This window comes from Canis lupus, chromosome 15 (genome assembly GCF_048164855.1).
Source record: "Canis lupus baileyi chromosome 15, mCanLup2.hap1, whole genome shotgun sequence".
NCBI classification, from domain to species: domain Eukaryota; kingdom Metazoa; phylum Chordata; class Mammalia; order Carnivora; family Canidae; genus Canis; species Canis lupus.
The window spans coordinates 56514587-56530766 of NC_132852.1; the positions used below are offsets into that span (position 1 = coordinate 56514587).

General features: G+C 35.4%; 1 long non-coding RNA gene across 9 annotated transcripts in view; it reads left to right on the forward strand.

The window, feature by feature from the left end:
• Positions 1-16180, forward strand: part of LOC140605303 (uncharacterized) — a 122093-nt gene that overhangs the window by 13028 nt on the left and 92885 nt on the right. The window contains exon 2 of one of the 9 annotated variants that reach the window (XR_012008006.1): positions 6181-6619. The exons of the other annotated variants lie outside the window; for them this stretch is intronic. This is a non-coding gene — a long non-coding RNA (uncharacterized lncRNA). Of the gene's footprint in view, positions 1-6180; positions 6620-16180 lie in introns of those variants that run through there. 9 annotated transcript variants of the gene reach the window in all.

Genomic DNA, 16180 nt, shown 5'->3' on the forward strand with positions numbered 1-16180 from the left:
CCCGTCTCTATCTCCTGGTGAATATGAGTCTCATTTAGGACATCACTCCAATTCATAATTTTTTGGTCACTCTTAGTATTAAAATAAGTACATTTTAATTAAGCATTAAATTAATATGTTTTAATTATATATAGCACATAGTATTATAGTATTTTTAGTATATTTTAATTAAGTATTAAATACGTATATTTTAATACTAAAATTCAATATAAGACTAAAGACTGGATATTAAAATAGGCTCAGTTATTAAAATTCTGGGCTATTCCACTGTAAAACTTAGATCTCATATTTGATTAAAAACTTTCTTCCTCTCCCATCTCCCAGATGAAGACTTGTGAGGTTAGCAATTTTGAATGCAGGAGAAAAGCATCCTCCTCTCTCACAACTTGCCCTTTGGGAGTAACACTCACTCAGGAGCACGAAGAGGGAAAAAGTAGACAGATTGTCAAGATGATATTGCCGCCTCTTTTTCATTGGTTATCATAGGCTTTTGACTGCTTGCAAATATCAGTGGGAACTGAAGGTGATGTTATCACATTACATCAATAAAGGAATCATGATGCATTGATAAAGGAATCAATTCAAAACAGTTTCTACAGGCATAGCCTAGTACCACACACTGCAGAGACACTCCTCTCCCGCTGCCCCAACACCCCAATTCTCCCCTCCCCCACTGCTGGCCCACAGCCTATGATCCCTCACTTCACCTATTTATAATCTGTGCCTATTTGTACACAGAGGATCCATTGTCTGTACTTCTCAGGAAGTACACAACAACACAATGATATCCTCAACGTCAGGCCATACCATATCACCACATGGTTTGGTTTGGGTTTCTCAGGAGCAGAACCTAAGACAGGGATTTGGGGTGTAACTACAGTTGACCCTTTGACAATATGAGGTTGAACTACATGGATCACTTATGTGTGGATTTTGTTTTTATAAACATATTATAGTACTGTAAATGCATTTTCTCATGATTTTCTTAACATTTTCTTTTCTCTAGCTTGCTTTATCATAAGAGTATAGTATTTAATATATATAACATAAAAAATACGTGAGAATCAACATTTATGCTATTGGCAAGGCTTCCATTCAATGGTAGGCTATTAGTAATTAAGATTTTAGGGAGTCAAAAGTTATATCTGGATTTTCAACTACATGGGAGGTTGGCATCCATAACCCCCACAGTATTTGGGGGTCAAATATGGCTTACTTGGAGGTACAGAAGCACTTATCAAGAGGTGAGTTATTAAAGAAGGGACTACAAGAAGATATCTAGGTATCCAGGTATCTAAACTAGGTATCTCTATCAGACATTGGAGCTACATCCTATTGGGAGTGCTGGGAAACAGATACTTCAGGGTTGTGCCACTTATGGGATATCTATACATCAACTGTTATATATCAATTGTTTCCTGTTAGTATACAGAATATAATTTATTTTTTAAATTGGTCTTGTGTCCTGTGATCTTGTTAAATTTACTTATTGGTCATTTAACTCTTTTCTAGATTTTTTAGAATTTACAGCTCATGTGTGCAAATTTGATTATTTTGTCTACAATACAGTTTTATTTCTTCCTTTTCAATCTGTATGTCTTTTATTTATCTTTATTTTTGGCTTTATTGCAGTGGATAGGGCCTCCAGTATAATTTCAAAAGGAATAGACATCCTTCCCTTGCTTCAAATCTTAGGCATAGATCATTCAGTCTTTTATTATTAATTATAAGGTTATGTGTAGGTTTTTCATAGATGTGCTTTATTAGGGTGAGGGATTTCCCTTCTCTTCCTTAGTTTGCTGAGATTTTTCACTCTAAATGAGCTAATTTTGTGAAATATCTTTTTTCTCCCCACTGGTTAAGATTATATAATTATATGATTACATGATACAAGATTACAATTATATGGTTTTCCTACTTAATTCAGTTAATATGACAATCACTTTGCTTGATATTAAAATGTCAAATCAATCTTAACTCCATTAATTGGTTATGTTGTATCACCCTTTGTGTATATTATTAGATTTAATTTGCTCATATTTTGTTAAAGATTTTGCATCTATGATCATGAGGAAATAGAAGTTAATGTTATTCCTTTCCTGTAAGATCTTTGGTTTTGGTGAGGGCCCTTAGCTGTGCTGCCTTAGGAGAGGGATGATGTGGGTAAAGTCAAGCTGTTCCTCTTACCAATCCAAATTCATGTGTCCAAATTTGTTTGTTTGTTTGCTCTAATGGCGTGCTGGATCCTGTCCTCTGGAAACCTGTGCTTCTACAAATGCTCTCTCAGATGTGAGTGATTAGCTAAGACAGTGTTTTCCAGGGGCTTCCAGATCATAGCTGAGTGAGGCTGGAGCTGGTTCATGAATGGCTGGCTGCAGAGTCCACAACTGCTGCTGGGGTCTGTCTACCTGTTACTCTATGCATGGGTAGGCAAGATTCCTCCTGGATTCCTTGTTATATGGTGCTGGAATCCCACAGCTCCCTCAAGGGCATTTTTGTCTGTGGATAGATGCTGAATTTTTGTTCAGAGAGAAGTACAAATATGATGGACATCTTATACCACCATGATACTGACATCACTAAGAAATTTCATTTCAGGTATTGTAATTTTTCAATGCTAGAAGTTCTGTTTTATTTTAAAACAGATATTTAAAAATTTTTTTAAAATATCTTCCATATTCCTATAAAGTCTTGAGTATAATTATAATAGCTTTTTAAGAGTCTTTATCTGCTAATATCATCATCTCTGCCATTTGGGGATCTTTCTGTAGCCTTCCCCCCAACCCTGGGTATGGGTCAAGCAATTCAGCTTCTTTACATATCTAGCAATTTTTGGTTAGATGCTTGACATTATGATTTTTGTATAGTTGAGTGAATTTTGTTTTCTTTCTTTAGAGATCTTGAACTTTGTTTTGGCAGACAGTTAAGTTACTTTAAGTTACTTTCATCCTCCTGAGAGTTGTCTTCAGCCTTTGTTAGAATACGTCTTTGGCACTGCAGTCTTTACTCTAAGACAATTGAGTCTCAGTACTAAGGCATGACTCTTTTGAGGTCTCTAGTGAATTCCCTGTGTATTTAACAGGTTTGTCCTTCTCTGGCTAATAGGAATTCCAATATCTCCCAACCCTGTTTGAAGTGTAGGAAGTTTGGGGCAGCCCGGGTGGCTCAGCAGTTTAGCACTGCCTTCAGCCCAGGGCCTGATCCTGGAGACCTGGGATCGAGTCCCACGTCGGGCTCCCTGCATGGAGCCTGCTTCTCCCTCTGCCTGTGTCTCTGCCTCTCTCTCTTTCTCTCTCTATCTCTCTATTTCTCTCTCTGTGTGCCTCTCATGAATAAATAAATACAATCTTTTTAAAAAAATGAAGTCTGGGAAGTTTTTAGTTTATAGTTTTCTAGATGTTGTTTTTGGCTGGTCTTGTAGAGTTCGTACTTAATGCATGACCAGAAATTAATTCAAAGACTTGAAGTGATTTCTTTCTTTTTTTTTTTTTTTTTTTGACTTGAAGTGATTTCTATGCAGATCTCTCAAGCTTTTTTTTTTGCATGGTTCCTTAGTACTTTTCCCTGTAAATCTCAGCCATCTTAACCTCCCCAAATTTTGAAACTGTCTTTTCATCTCAGTGAGGCAGTTGTTTTTACTTATTTTGTTTTGTTTTCTATCTATGCTGTAATGTGGAAATTGGTTTCGAATAAAAAGCTGAAATAATCATAGGGTTCATCTTATTTGTTTCTCTTCTTTCAGGCATCACATTTCTGCTGTTTCATATATTTTATGCAGTTTTCTGGTTGTTTATGCAGACAGCAGATCTTATGCCACATACTTCTATAGGGGAGGACGTTCTTTTCATCAAGTTGAAAATTAAAACTTAAATCCCAAAAACTTCTTTGGAAGTTCTGTGCCCATTATGGACAGTTTTTTACTGTTGATCCACAGGATAGAATGGGTTATCGATTTCATTACTTTCCCTCTTACAAGCCATTACCTATAGAACTATTCTTTTAGGCATCTTGCTTTGAAATTCAATTATTCCTGAGTTCAGATCTTTTTTGGTTAGATGTCTCTAGAAAATAAATCTTTTATTTTCTATTTGGAGAGTCTAACAATTCTCTTTTCAATATTTATATATTTATTTATTTATTTATTCATTTATTTTTGCTACTCAACCATATTCTGAAGGTATTTTCTCTTAATTTTTTGATATTTTCAAAATTGTTTTTTTCATTTATTCTCAAATCCAACTGATGTTTTATTCACACCATTATGTCCTGTTATGATATTTATTATTTCTTTCACTTTTTCAGTTATTGTAAGCTTATTTTAAGTCCTTTTCAGATTGTTAAATCACTTGTAATTTTTAAGTCTTAATTTTCCTAGTGGCTCTATCTACCGACTCTTTCACCTTGTTATTTGTTTCTTTTTTTTTTTTAATTTTTTTTTTAATTTTTATTTTTTTATGATAGTCACAGAGAGAGAGAGAGAGGCAGAGACGCAGGCAGAGGGAGAAGCAGGCTGCATGCACCGGGAGCCTGATGTGGGATTCGATCCCGGGTCTCCAGGATCGCGCCCTGGGCCAAAGGCAGGCGCTAAACCGCTGCACCACCCAGGGATCCCCTTGTTATTTGTTTCTTATATGGTTTAAAAGTTTTGGTTATAGGTAAACAGTAGTTTGTGTTTTCTTATAAAAATATCCTTTGGATTTCAACATCTATGAATTAGATTTTACTTTAAAATTTTAGTTTAAAGTTTTTGCACCAATGTGTGGCAGAAATTTCAGGCTAGTTTGTTCCCAGCTGGTTTTTAATTGCCTTTCCCTTTGATACACTGATAAAATACAACAGAGGTTCCTTATGCTTTTCTTGGCTGAGTTCATCAGTGAAAGTGGCATCATGCAAAGGTTTACTTCTCGCAGGCCCTCCACATGAGTCCCAGATGTGCGTTAGTGTTCTGGTCCCCCACTGTCAGGTCTCTAGCAGGGTCTGAGTCCTTATTAGCAGCAGCTGAATCATCAAGCACATATATATATATGTGTGTGTGTGTGTGTGTGTGTGTACATCTATACACAATATACATATGCACATACATACACAAAACAAATACATATATACATATTCACATATTTGTATATTTAAATATTTAACATTTCAATACATTTATGGTGGGAGGATGTGTCTTCTATATCAGCTTAGCTGACATATAACTAAAATGTGCCTGAAATCACTTTAAAATGTTAGGATTTCTATGTGTATGCATATGTGCTGCCATGTGAGCACGGGAGAAGATAAAGGAGCAGGTTTTTTTTTTTTTTTAAGATTTATTTATTCATGAGAGAGACACACACACACACACAGAGAAGCAGAAACACAGGTAGAGGGAGAAGCAGGTTCTCTGTGGGGAGCCTGATGTGGGACTCGATCCCAGGAACCTGGGAACATGATCTGAGCTGAAGGGAGACACTCAACCACTGAGCCAGCCAGGTGCCCCTTGTTTTTTGTTTTTGAATAACATAGGAAACTTAGCACACCTAGTGATGAATTTGCATGCCTCCTCTACTTCAGAAATACTCTTCCTTTTAGTCTAATTCCACAACTTCCCCCCTTTTGCACTTTCCTCCAACCACACACCAAATCCTTTCCTATGTGTATTTAAAAAATTTCTCCAACTCATCCACTGCCTCCTTCTTATTTCAGGCCTCTATAATATTTCACTGGATTCAGGCAATATCCCCTTAAAGAATCTGCGTCCAGTCTTCTCCCCACTGCTCCATCCAGATGGCACAGTTATCTCTCTTCAACACAGTCTAATTATGTCCTCCTCTTCCTAAAATGACTAATGGTTTCCAACTGCTCTGGAGATGAAGGCCAAAAGACTTCACAGGTCCTAAAAGATCCCGCATGTTCCACTCTTGCCTCATTCTCCAGCCTCACATACCACATATCTTTAGCATGCTGACCTTTCAATTTCTCTTCAATTTGTAGAGTTCCTCACAATTAGAGGCCTTTATCTATACTACTTGCTGGATCTGTAATGTTGTTCTGGAAAATTATAATTAAATAGTGATTCTTGCAATTGCTTGCTAAATGTCTATTTTCTCCTCATTGACTGTAAGTTCCATGAGGATAGGAACAAATTCCAGCTCTCAACAAGGTACAAGTTGCTCAACAAATATTTTTTTTTTGCAGGAAGAAAGGAAGGCAGAACAGAAGAAAATGAAATAACAAAAGCCTTAATTTGAATCAACTTTTGTTAAAGTGAAATTGATACAAGTATAAATAAGAGTGAATATAATTGACCATATATTACATTTTACTTTTGATGGAAGAGGAAAAATGAATATCTTTTCTCAGTAAGGAAAGGAGACATTTAAAAAAGAGGAAATTGGGAGAAATCAGTTTATGGACTTTACTATATACTTCATGTTTTAACTCATTTACTTACCATGGAGTGAAGGAAAAAGTTCCAATGTGCGATCCTGAGATAATTTCCTCCTGCCTCAACAAATGTAGCCAACTCTGCTTAGCACGATTTGTCATATTTTTGGAACACTGTTTTAGTAATGGTGACTTAAAACAGCAACTTTTTTGGTGTTAATTTATAATGAAAAATTATCTGTTTTTTAAAGCTTATCTCTGCATTTTTTTCTTTCCAAAGTAGAGCTTTTACTTGATATTCTGCTTTTTAATGAATAACACAGTATCCATTCTGGCAGCCTTGTAGAAATTATTGATACTTACAGTAGAGGGCAGTAGAGGAGCACATCTCAGGATGAAAATCCAGGGCGGCATCCAAAGTCCCTTTGTCAGGGCTCCCCTTGGAATGATGTGTGGCTAGGTCACTGAAAGGAAGACTTAATCAATTTGAGAAGCTATAAGTTGAGGACAGATAGTAAGTACAAAGTCACTAAATGTCTCAAAATTTGGAAAACTCACAGAATTTTTAACAGGTTGCTTTTAAAATGATACGTTTTATATTTTATCCTCATGAACAGGAATACACAATTATTGGCAACAGCAGACTCTAGCTTTTCTTATTTATTCTGTAATAATTCGCTCTTACTCTGAAAACACAAAAGTGATGAATTTTAACAAATTGGGTTTGTGTTCATTACATAGACGAAGGGAGTTTAAGTATGAACTCTAGACATTTGTAATCTTTTCAAAGATCCCTGCCTATGAGATTTATTTTTACATTATGCAGTCTAATGTTTTCCTCATTTGGTTGAGTGACCCAGGAAGGTTACTGAATTTGGAGAAATCAAGTCTGCGGTACTGTACACCTTGCATTCTGAGCCAGGGAAAGTGAATCATGGAGGCATGTACCGAACGATTCCAAAGATACTTCTACTGACTGACTGAACTGAAGCAGTTCAGTGCAGTACTCAGCGAGGATGAGGCCATCAAGTTAGAATATGTAGGTTCAATGGGATTTATATAAAGCCCTAAAGTCTGTAAAGCTTGACAGAATGGAGCTATCATTTTTTTAAAGGTTCCCTGTCACAGGAGGTGGTATAAGTTGAAAGACAGCACATAAGATAGCCTGGCTTATACATTTGGGTGCCTTCTAGGTCAATCTCACAGGGAATTACTGTTAAAAGCCACTCTTATCTGTATACTTAATTAGAGGGAAGTTTATTTGAGAGTGGTTCTGTCCATAGTACTTGAGAGACTTTGATAGCTCTAAGAACAAAAGCAAACCACAAAATAATGGTCTATCAGATTATTGATCATAATATAATTCCATACTTTATAGAGACTTAGATATATTTTTTTCCCCACATATCTATATCTCTGATGATAGGAACGTCTCTAATTAATGGAAGATTGTAGCCATAGTAGGTAGGAAAACAGTTTTCATTGCCTGTGAATTCACAGTTTGGATATAGCTTTTCTTTTCTTTTTTAGATTTTTAAAATTTATTTATTCATGAGAGACACAGAGAGAGGCAGAGACCTAGGCAGAGGGAGAAGTAGTCTTCTGCAGAGAGCCTGATGTAGGACTGGATCCCAGGATTCCCGGATTCTTTCTTCCTTTTTCTTTCTTTTCTTTTCTTTTCTTTTTTTCTTTTCTTTTCTTTTCTTCCTTTTCTTTCTTCTTTCTTTCTTCTTTCTGAGAATTATTGTGCACAGGGAAAATCACAGAGACAAATCTGTCACATATGATTAAATAGGTCTAAATAAGGCTGAAAACAGACCTTTTAATAGGTATCAAACAACAATTCCAAGGGATAAGACAGTGTTGTAGTTTAAATAGTATTTTGTTCTCCTTAGTTACATGATGTATATCACAATCAGCTGTGTCTTGGATTTGATAAAATGTGACACTTCTATATCCATTTTATGAGTGGGGAATCTGAGGCCAAGAAAGTCTAAGAAGAATTTCCTAGGGTGCACAATAAAATATAGTTCCCTATCTATCACAAGTCACCACATATTCTAAATAGAGATGCTAAAAGCAACTACTTCTTCATTCTTACCTTCTTTGCCAATGAAAACCTCATTAGCAACTGTTCACATGCTTATAAGTATCAGTGCAGAAAGAAAGTTATGCCTTCATAAAAAAGAACCCAGAATGTCTATTTAGAACATAAGAACCAAAAAAAAAAAAAAAACCAACAAAAAAAAAAACAGAACATAAGAACCAATGCGTAATAAAATAGGGTCATGTCACCAAAAATAAATTCTTAAAAAAAGTAAGAATTAAAAAGGCCAACCAATTAGTCATTAAGTTTAACACATTTTTTTTTTTTTTTTAAGATTTTTAATTTATTTATTCATGAGAGACACACAGAAAGAGAGGCAGAGACACAGGCAGAGGGAGAAGCAGGCTCCATGCAAGGACGTGGGACCTGATCCCGGGACTCCAGGATCATTCCCTGGGCCGAAGGCAGGTGCCAAACTGCTGAGCCACCCAGGGATCCCTTAACACATTGTTATATAAATCTATGCAGCTATAGGAAGTTCACAGAGTAAGGTTCCTTAAAACTCTTAGAAAAGTTTAAATGTTAAGCCTGTCCAAAACTTGATTGCCTGAACAACATCCTTAAGTGCCCTATAATTTAAATAATTTTAAAAAATGCATAGATAAAAAAGAGACAAATGGAATATTTTATTGCAAACATTATAGCCTCTTGTGTCAACAGTTTCACATCTCTTGATGTTTAGGTAGTCTCAAGAGTGTGGGATGCAACTTGGAAATCAGTGCACTTTGAAGGCCCACTGGCCCGGTGAAGCAAGCACCAGGTGTATTTTATAAGACCACTTGACAGTTTTAATGTCCAACTAAGCATCAGGCTTTGGATCCAATTCAAATTCACACTTAGCCTTTACCTCTGGCAACCAAGTTCCAGATGCAATCCTCATTTATCACATCCCCCCCAAAGGAGGAGTTTTCAGATGCTATGGGCATGCATGATTATGTAATCTGAGATTTTGTTTGATTCAGCACAGTGCAAAAACAAAGACGGAATTTGAATTTTAATACTGTCATTTGAAAGAAAGGCATTTTGTTATGTGACCTCGAGGATAAATTCCTCCCAGAGAGGTAGAGGCTATCCCGCGTTAGGGGTTCAGTGCTAAAGACATTATTTCCTGTAAGGTGCAAAGCCGTTAGCAAATAATGTGTGGCTGTGCATTAATAAGCAATGCGAATAGCTCTGTAGTTTACCCCCTGGTGACTTACCTAGGACACATGGAGAGGGAAATGGTTTCTCAGAGTGGTAAAAGGTACCAAAATATTCTATTCTCTACATTTCACCAATTGGATATTCACTCAGTCTAACAAACATCTCTTTGGAATAACAATGTCATTTACTTTAATCAGAGAGGAACCTAGCTGAAATCATCTTCAGTGGAAAAGAGATTTAATTTAAAGGGAAAATTGAAGGAAATAGAAAAAAGGCCACAAAAGTGAGAGGAAAAGTATTCACAAATATATCTTTGATCTCTCAGATGCCAAAAATATATTTTTCTTCATATTAGGGCTTCCCTTGCTTCATGAAATTCTAGTAAATATGTCTTGGGAAGTTCTTGTACGTAGATTGAACTACTTAATCAAGGATTCGAGAAAACCAAGTTTGAAATGCTTTTTGTTGTTGTTGTTCACCTATAGTTTTATTTACTCCTTGACTTTAGACTGATTTAGGTTTCTCCAAGAGGTAGAATGAACATAAGTTACTGGAACTGCTTTTGATTAAACATAAGGAAGAATTTTTAAATCTTGGACTTTTCCATAATGATGCACTCGGTTCTCTGTGACTCAAAGTTTTCCAGCAGAGGCTGAGCAGCTAGTTGTCAGAGGGGTTAGATGTTAAGATCACTTAACTTCTAAGACTCAGGATTTTCCAATTATTTTATAAAACGAACAAAAAATGATGAGTCTTCTAAACACTCTTTCATTTCATTCAGTAGTAAAATGCATTCAAAACAAGCAGTTATTCCATTTGTAAAGAACCAAATCTTTGGATATGCTGGTCATACAAAATCAACTGTTTAATATTGTCTTGGCTCAGTTAGAAACATGAAAGCTCTTTGTGACTTAAATTTTAGTGTATACACTTCATGGGTTTTCAAATTATTCTGTTTAGAATAACTTTCTGGGCTGAGGATTATATAGGTCAGCCCTAGAGAGAGATGTGCTTCGCTAACCTGAAAGGATGAAGGAGCATCAGTGCTCCGAGGATATAAAAACCTATTCCTTGCTTAAGTTTTCATTTTCCGACAGGCTATAAATAGCTTCACTTAAGCAAAAGGAAGCATCCTAACTCATCTGTAGCAGATGAAGTCTTTAACACATTGCATCTGCTTTATTGGTCTGGTTATTTAGGTTCCGTTGTAGGCTGACATATGACAGAGTTCCCATTTAAATCTTAGAAGTAAAGAGCTTCAAAGGCAACCTTATTAAGGTTAATAGAATGAACTAACATGCCTGTGGTTGGGGAAAAGGTAATGAGACACACAGTAAATTGTTCACTAAATAGCTTGTCATCTGTGGGTCTGTGGTTGGAGTTCCACCAATGGATCATTCTGTTGTCTGTAATGAGCATGATTTAAAAAATATTAAGGTACTCAAATATATGATATCATTCTATCATTTGTTAACTAGCATTCTGAAGGTCTCTCTTAAGTAAACATTTTACTAAGTATGTTTTGTTAAACATATTACACAGATTGATGAGGTTATAGAAGTCATGTTTAAGCTCAAATGTCAATCATCAAACTTATAAAAAATACACAAAAATTTAGAATTAATTTGGGATGTTTTCAGTCTTTTGAAAAGCAAATAGATTGGCAAGTTTTAATTTGGTCTATTTGCTGTATTGTATTAAGGTAAAGCACATGTTTGGGGATGCCTGGGTGGCTCAGTGGTTGAGCATCTGCCTTCAGCTTCAGATTCCGGGGTCCTGGGATCGAGTCCCGCATCTGGCTCTTTGCAGGGAGCCTGCTTCTCCCTCTGCCTGTGTCTCTGCCTTTCTCGATGTGTGTCTCTCATGAATAAATAAATAAAATCTTTTTTAAAAAAGCACATGGCTGAAAAGAATCTTGAAATGTGGAATTAATCACTGCCTTCTGGAAAGAAGAAATGAAATATTTAACCATATCATTATTTTAACAACAGTACAAACCAATAAACACATACAGGAGCAAGTTGAAATTCTACAACTGAAAACATTTAAATAAATCACTTGGGTATTTCAACTGTAACTTTCTATATGGTTAGGTGGTCCGTTTTTTTTTTTTTTTTTTTATTTATGATAGTCACTCACACACAGAGAGAGGGGCAGAAACATAGGCAGAGGGAGAAGCAGGCTCCATGCACCGGGAGCCCGACGTGGGATTCGATTCCGGGTCTCCAGGATCGCGCCCTGGGCCAAAGGCAGGCGCCAAACTGCTGCGCCACCCAGGGATCCCCCGTTGTTTGTTTTTAACATCTTACCATTCAAACACTAATAAGCAGCCTGCTCATTCAACTACCTCACTAATTAATGAAGTTTATTAGTTTCACTTGCAAGCATTTTGTCCAGGCAAGTTAGCACTGTGCCACCATTAATAGTACCCTAGAAAGATAAAGATTGGATCTTGGAAAACCAATCTTTGAGATTGAAGTGCAATCTGAAAATAGTATTATTACTTAATAATGCAAGATGAATCCATCATAATTTTGTATTTGTGGTCTTCAAGGGAATACCTGCTTAGTTCCTAATTAGAAGTTCCTAATTAGTGAAGCAAAGTGAAAACAGAAAGAGTACAAAAAACTAAGATTGTTATTCAATCTCATAAAACATGTAGAAATAAAGGAAGTAAATATAATGATTACTAACTCAGAAAAGTCAAAGAATATATCTAGAAAAAGTGTGAAAAGAAGGTGTGAGAAGAAGGCAAATGGTTATAGAAGTTACTTAAAGAGAAACATGACTTTTCTCAATACCAAGAATCAAATACAGAGATATGAATAGAGCAATTGTTTCATTGTTGTCTTCATTGCTAGGTTTTGAGCTACAAGGAGAAAATCTATTATGTGTTAGAAATGAACTTGTAATCTGGTAAAGCATCCCATGGACCTCAAGACAAAAAAGTATTGCTTACGGGTGTATAATTGTAACATTTCATGAACACAATTATTTGACCATGAATTTCCATGTGGGGAGTATGATTTACTCTCAGCCAGTATGTAAACTTATCCAAAACGCAATAGCAAGTTTAGTTATTCTCAATGGAAGTTAGTGTGTTGGGCTTTTTTGTTTTTTTGTCCCTCTGCATTTGTGAAAACATTCCAGAAAATATTTCCTTCATTTACTTCTATCCTTGTGCTACCTCTCTTGCCTTGTTGAGGTCTCTACTGTCAGCAGAAAGCCAAGAATTTTTTTTTTGGGGTGGGGGGGGGGAGTTTCCTCTAATCTTGCCTATCAACAAATATTTACTGGGATATCTACAACATAGAAGGTACTGGATTTTTGGTGCTATGAACTCATAATTAATAATAAAGATAGTCCATCTTAGGTGCTAAATGAGTGGAATATGCCTGGAGAGAGAGACCACAGTAGGTTGGGTACAGAGCCATAGAAAACATCCCTGGGAAGATACCAAGGAAATTGGCAATCGGTTTCCTATAGGAGGGAAACTAGGAATTTGAAATAGGAAGGAGATTTACACTTTTCACTTATATCCTTTTGTATGGTTTTAAATATTTACTTGTGCTCATATAACTTTTTAAATCGATTTTTTTTTTCTAGTGGTAGTATACAGCTAGATTGTGAAGATCACTGAATTCCAAGCTAAGGAGTTCCAATTTTTCTCTGCAAGCTCTGGGGACCAAAGATAATGTTGATGTGTTTCATATTAGAAAAAAATAATTGTGCTGCAATTCTGGAAATACTGGAGCAATGAAAAATTAAATGAAAATGCATAATGTATCAGGCATTTTATGGAATAACTTTCTTTACTTTCCGGATTACTGATATGGTGCACTTAAAATTTTTTGAAAGCACCTTTATTGAGATATAATTCACACACCATACAATTTACCCATTTACAGTGTACAATTTCAATGGTTTTTCATGTAGTCACAGTTATGTACAACTATCACTACAATCGATTTTAGAACATTGAATTGCCACGGGGTGCCTGGCTGGCTCATTTGGTAGAGCATGTGACTATTGATCTTGGGGGTCATGGGTTCAAGCCCCACACTGGGGATAGAGATTACTTAAAGAAATAAAGTCTTAAAAAAAAAATCCATTGCATTACCTCAAAAATAAACCCTGTACTCTTTAACTACCTCTTTTCTTTCTCCCATGACACCCCCAACACCAAGCAAGCATTTGAGCTGTAAGCAACTACTTCCTGTCTTACAGATTCCCCTCTTCTGGAACTTCATATGAATGAAATTTTGTAGTATGTGGACTTCTACAACTGGCTGCTTTTACATCTCATAATGTTTTTGAAGTTCATTGGTGTTGCACCACATATCAGTACATTTGTCCCTTTTATGGCCAAATTAAAAAAAAATCCCCTGTTGTATGGATATACTACATTTTGTTTTATTTGTCAGTTGATGGATATTTGTGTTAGTGCCACTTTTTGGCTGTTATGAATAATGCTACTATAGTAATTCATGCACAAGTTTTTACGGAGATGTATTTTAATTTCTTTTGGATATATACCGAAGAGTGAAAATGCCAGGTCATGTGGTAACCTTATGTTAAATTTTTTGAGGAATTGTCAAATTGTTTTCTAAAGCAGCTGTACCATTTTGCATTCCTACCAGTAGTGTATGAGGGTTCTGATTTCTCTGCATGTTTGCCATCACCTGTTTATTATCTTTTTGATTCTAACCATGCTTGTGGGTGTGATGTGGTATCTCATTGTAGTTTTGATTTGAAGTTCCTTGATGACTAAAGATTTTGAGATCTTTTCATGTGGTTGTTGGTCATTTGTATATCTTCCTTGGAGAAATGTCTATTCAACCCCTTTGCCCATTTTGAAAATTTGATTGCTGTCTCTTTTTGTTGAGTTGTAAGTTCTTTACATATTATGGGTATGCCTCCCTTATGATATATGACATACAGATGTTTTCCTCCATTCTGTGTGCTATCACTCTCTTCATGGCATCCTTTAAAGCACAAAACTTTTTAGTTTGACAATACCAAAATTATATATTTTTATCTTTTGTTGCTCATTCTTTTAATGTCATGTCTGAAAATCCTTTGCCAAATCTGAGGTCATGAAGATTTACCCTCCTGTTTTATTCTTAAGAGTTTTATACGTTAAGCACTTACATTTAGGTCTTTGATCTATTTTGAGTTTATTTTTGCTTATGGTGTAAGAAGGATCTAATTTATTCTTCTTTTTTTTCCTTTGCATGTGATTACCACTCATGCCAACATCATTATGTTGAAAAGACTGAATTATTTCTTCATTAAGTGGTCTAGGCATTCTTGTTGAAAATCAGTTGGCAACAGTGTGTCTGATTTTTTTTTTTTTTCTGACTTTCAATTCCATTTCATTGGTTTATATGTCTGTCCTTGATTCAGGACCTTACCATCTTGATTACTGTTGCTTTGTTGTAAGTTTTGAATTTAGGAAGTCTGAGCTCTCCTACTTTATTCTTCTTTTTAAAGATTGTTTTGGCTATTCTGTGTCCCTTGTAATTCCACATGTATTATAGAATCAGTTGGTCAATATCTATGAAAAATTCAGCTGGGATTCTGACAGAGATTGCATGGAATCTGTAGATCAGGTTAGGGAGTATTGATATTTTTATTTATTTATATCTTTAATTTTAATCATGCTTTATAATTTTCAGAGTATAAGTTCAGCACTACTTTTGTTAAATTTATTACTAAGCATTTTATTCCTTCTGATGTTATTGTAAATGGAATTGTTTTTTCTTAATTTCATTTTTGGATTGTTCACTGCAAGTGTATAGTAACACAATTGGTTTTCTGTAACCTTGCAAAATTTACTTCTTATTCTAATAATTTACACTGTACTCTTGACATAAAAGAATAAAACCAAGAAGTATTTATCTATTTGAAGATGCTTGTATGGGAAGAAGGAGTCATGGCCACAACAATTATGTCAAAATCTGTCTTTTTGGTTTATGTCTTTTTCCTACCTGTCCAGAGATGGTGTCTAAATTGTCAGTTCCCTAATATATAACCAAACATGTAAGGGTTAACTCAACTCATAGCAGACACCTGACTCTTCTGTATCTAGATTAAGGACAGTTGGTTGCTAAAAAATATGAAAGAAAAATGAAGGAAAAAAAGAAATACTAAATATATAAACCTTAATTTTTAACATTACTATATCCTTTGCCTCTCTGTCTGTCACAAATGGAGAAAATCCTGAAGCAAGTTATACTTCCCAGCCAGGACTTATTTCCAGAGAGGAAAATGCTGGCTAATTTTAGTTAGCTTACTAGTTGTTATTCACTTTGTAATATTGGATTGCTTATTATTCCTTACTAGGAAGATTGAGAATGAAAAATTAGATCATCTCTAAGGTTATTTGTACATAAATTTCTCAACATCATTTCTATTCTCCCAGTTTCTTCATGTGCAAATATCTGCCAATAGGATACACAGGAAATCATAGCTCTATTCCAGGTACATACTTGTAGTTTTAAATAGTTTTTTTTCCCCCCACTTGATTCTCTTTTCATTTTTTTATTCATATTGTGATAT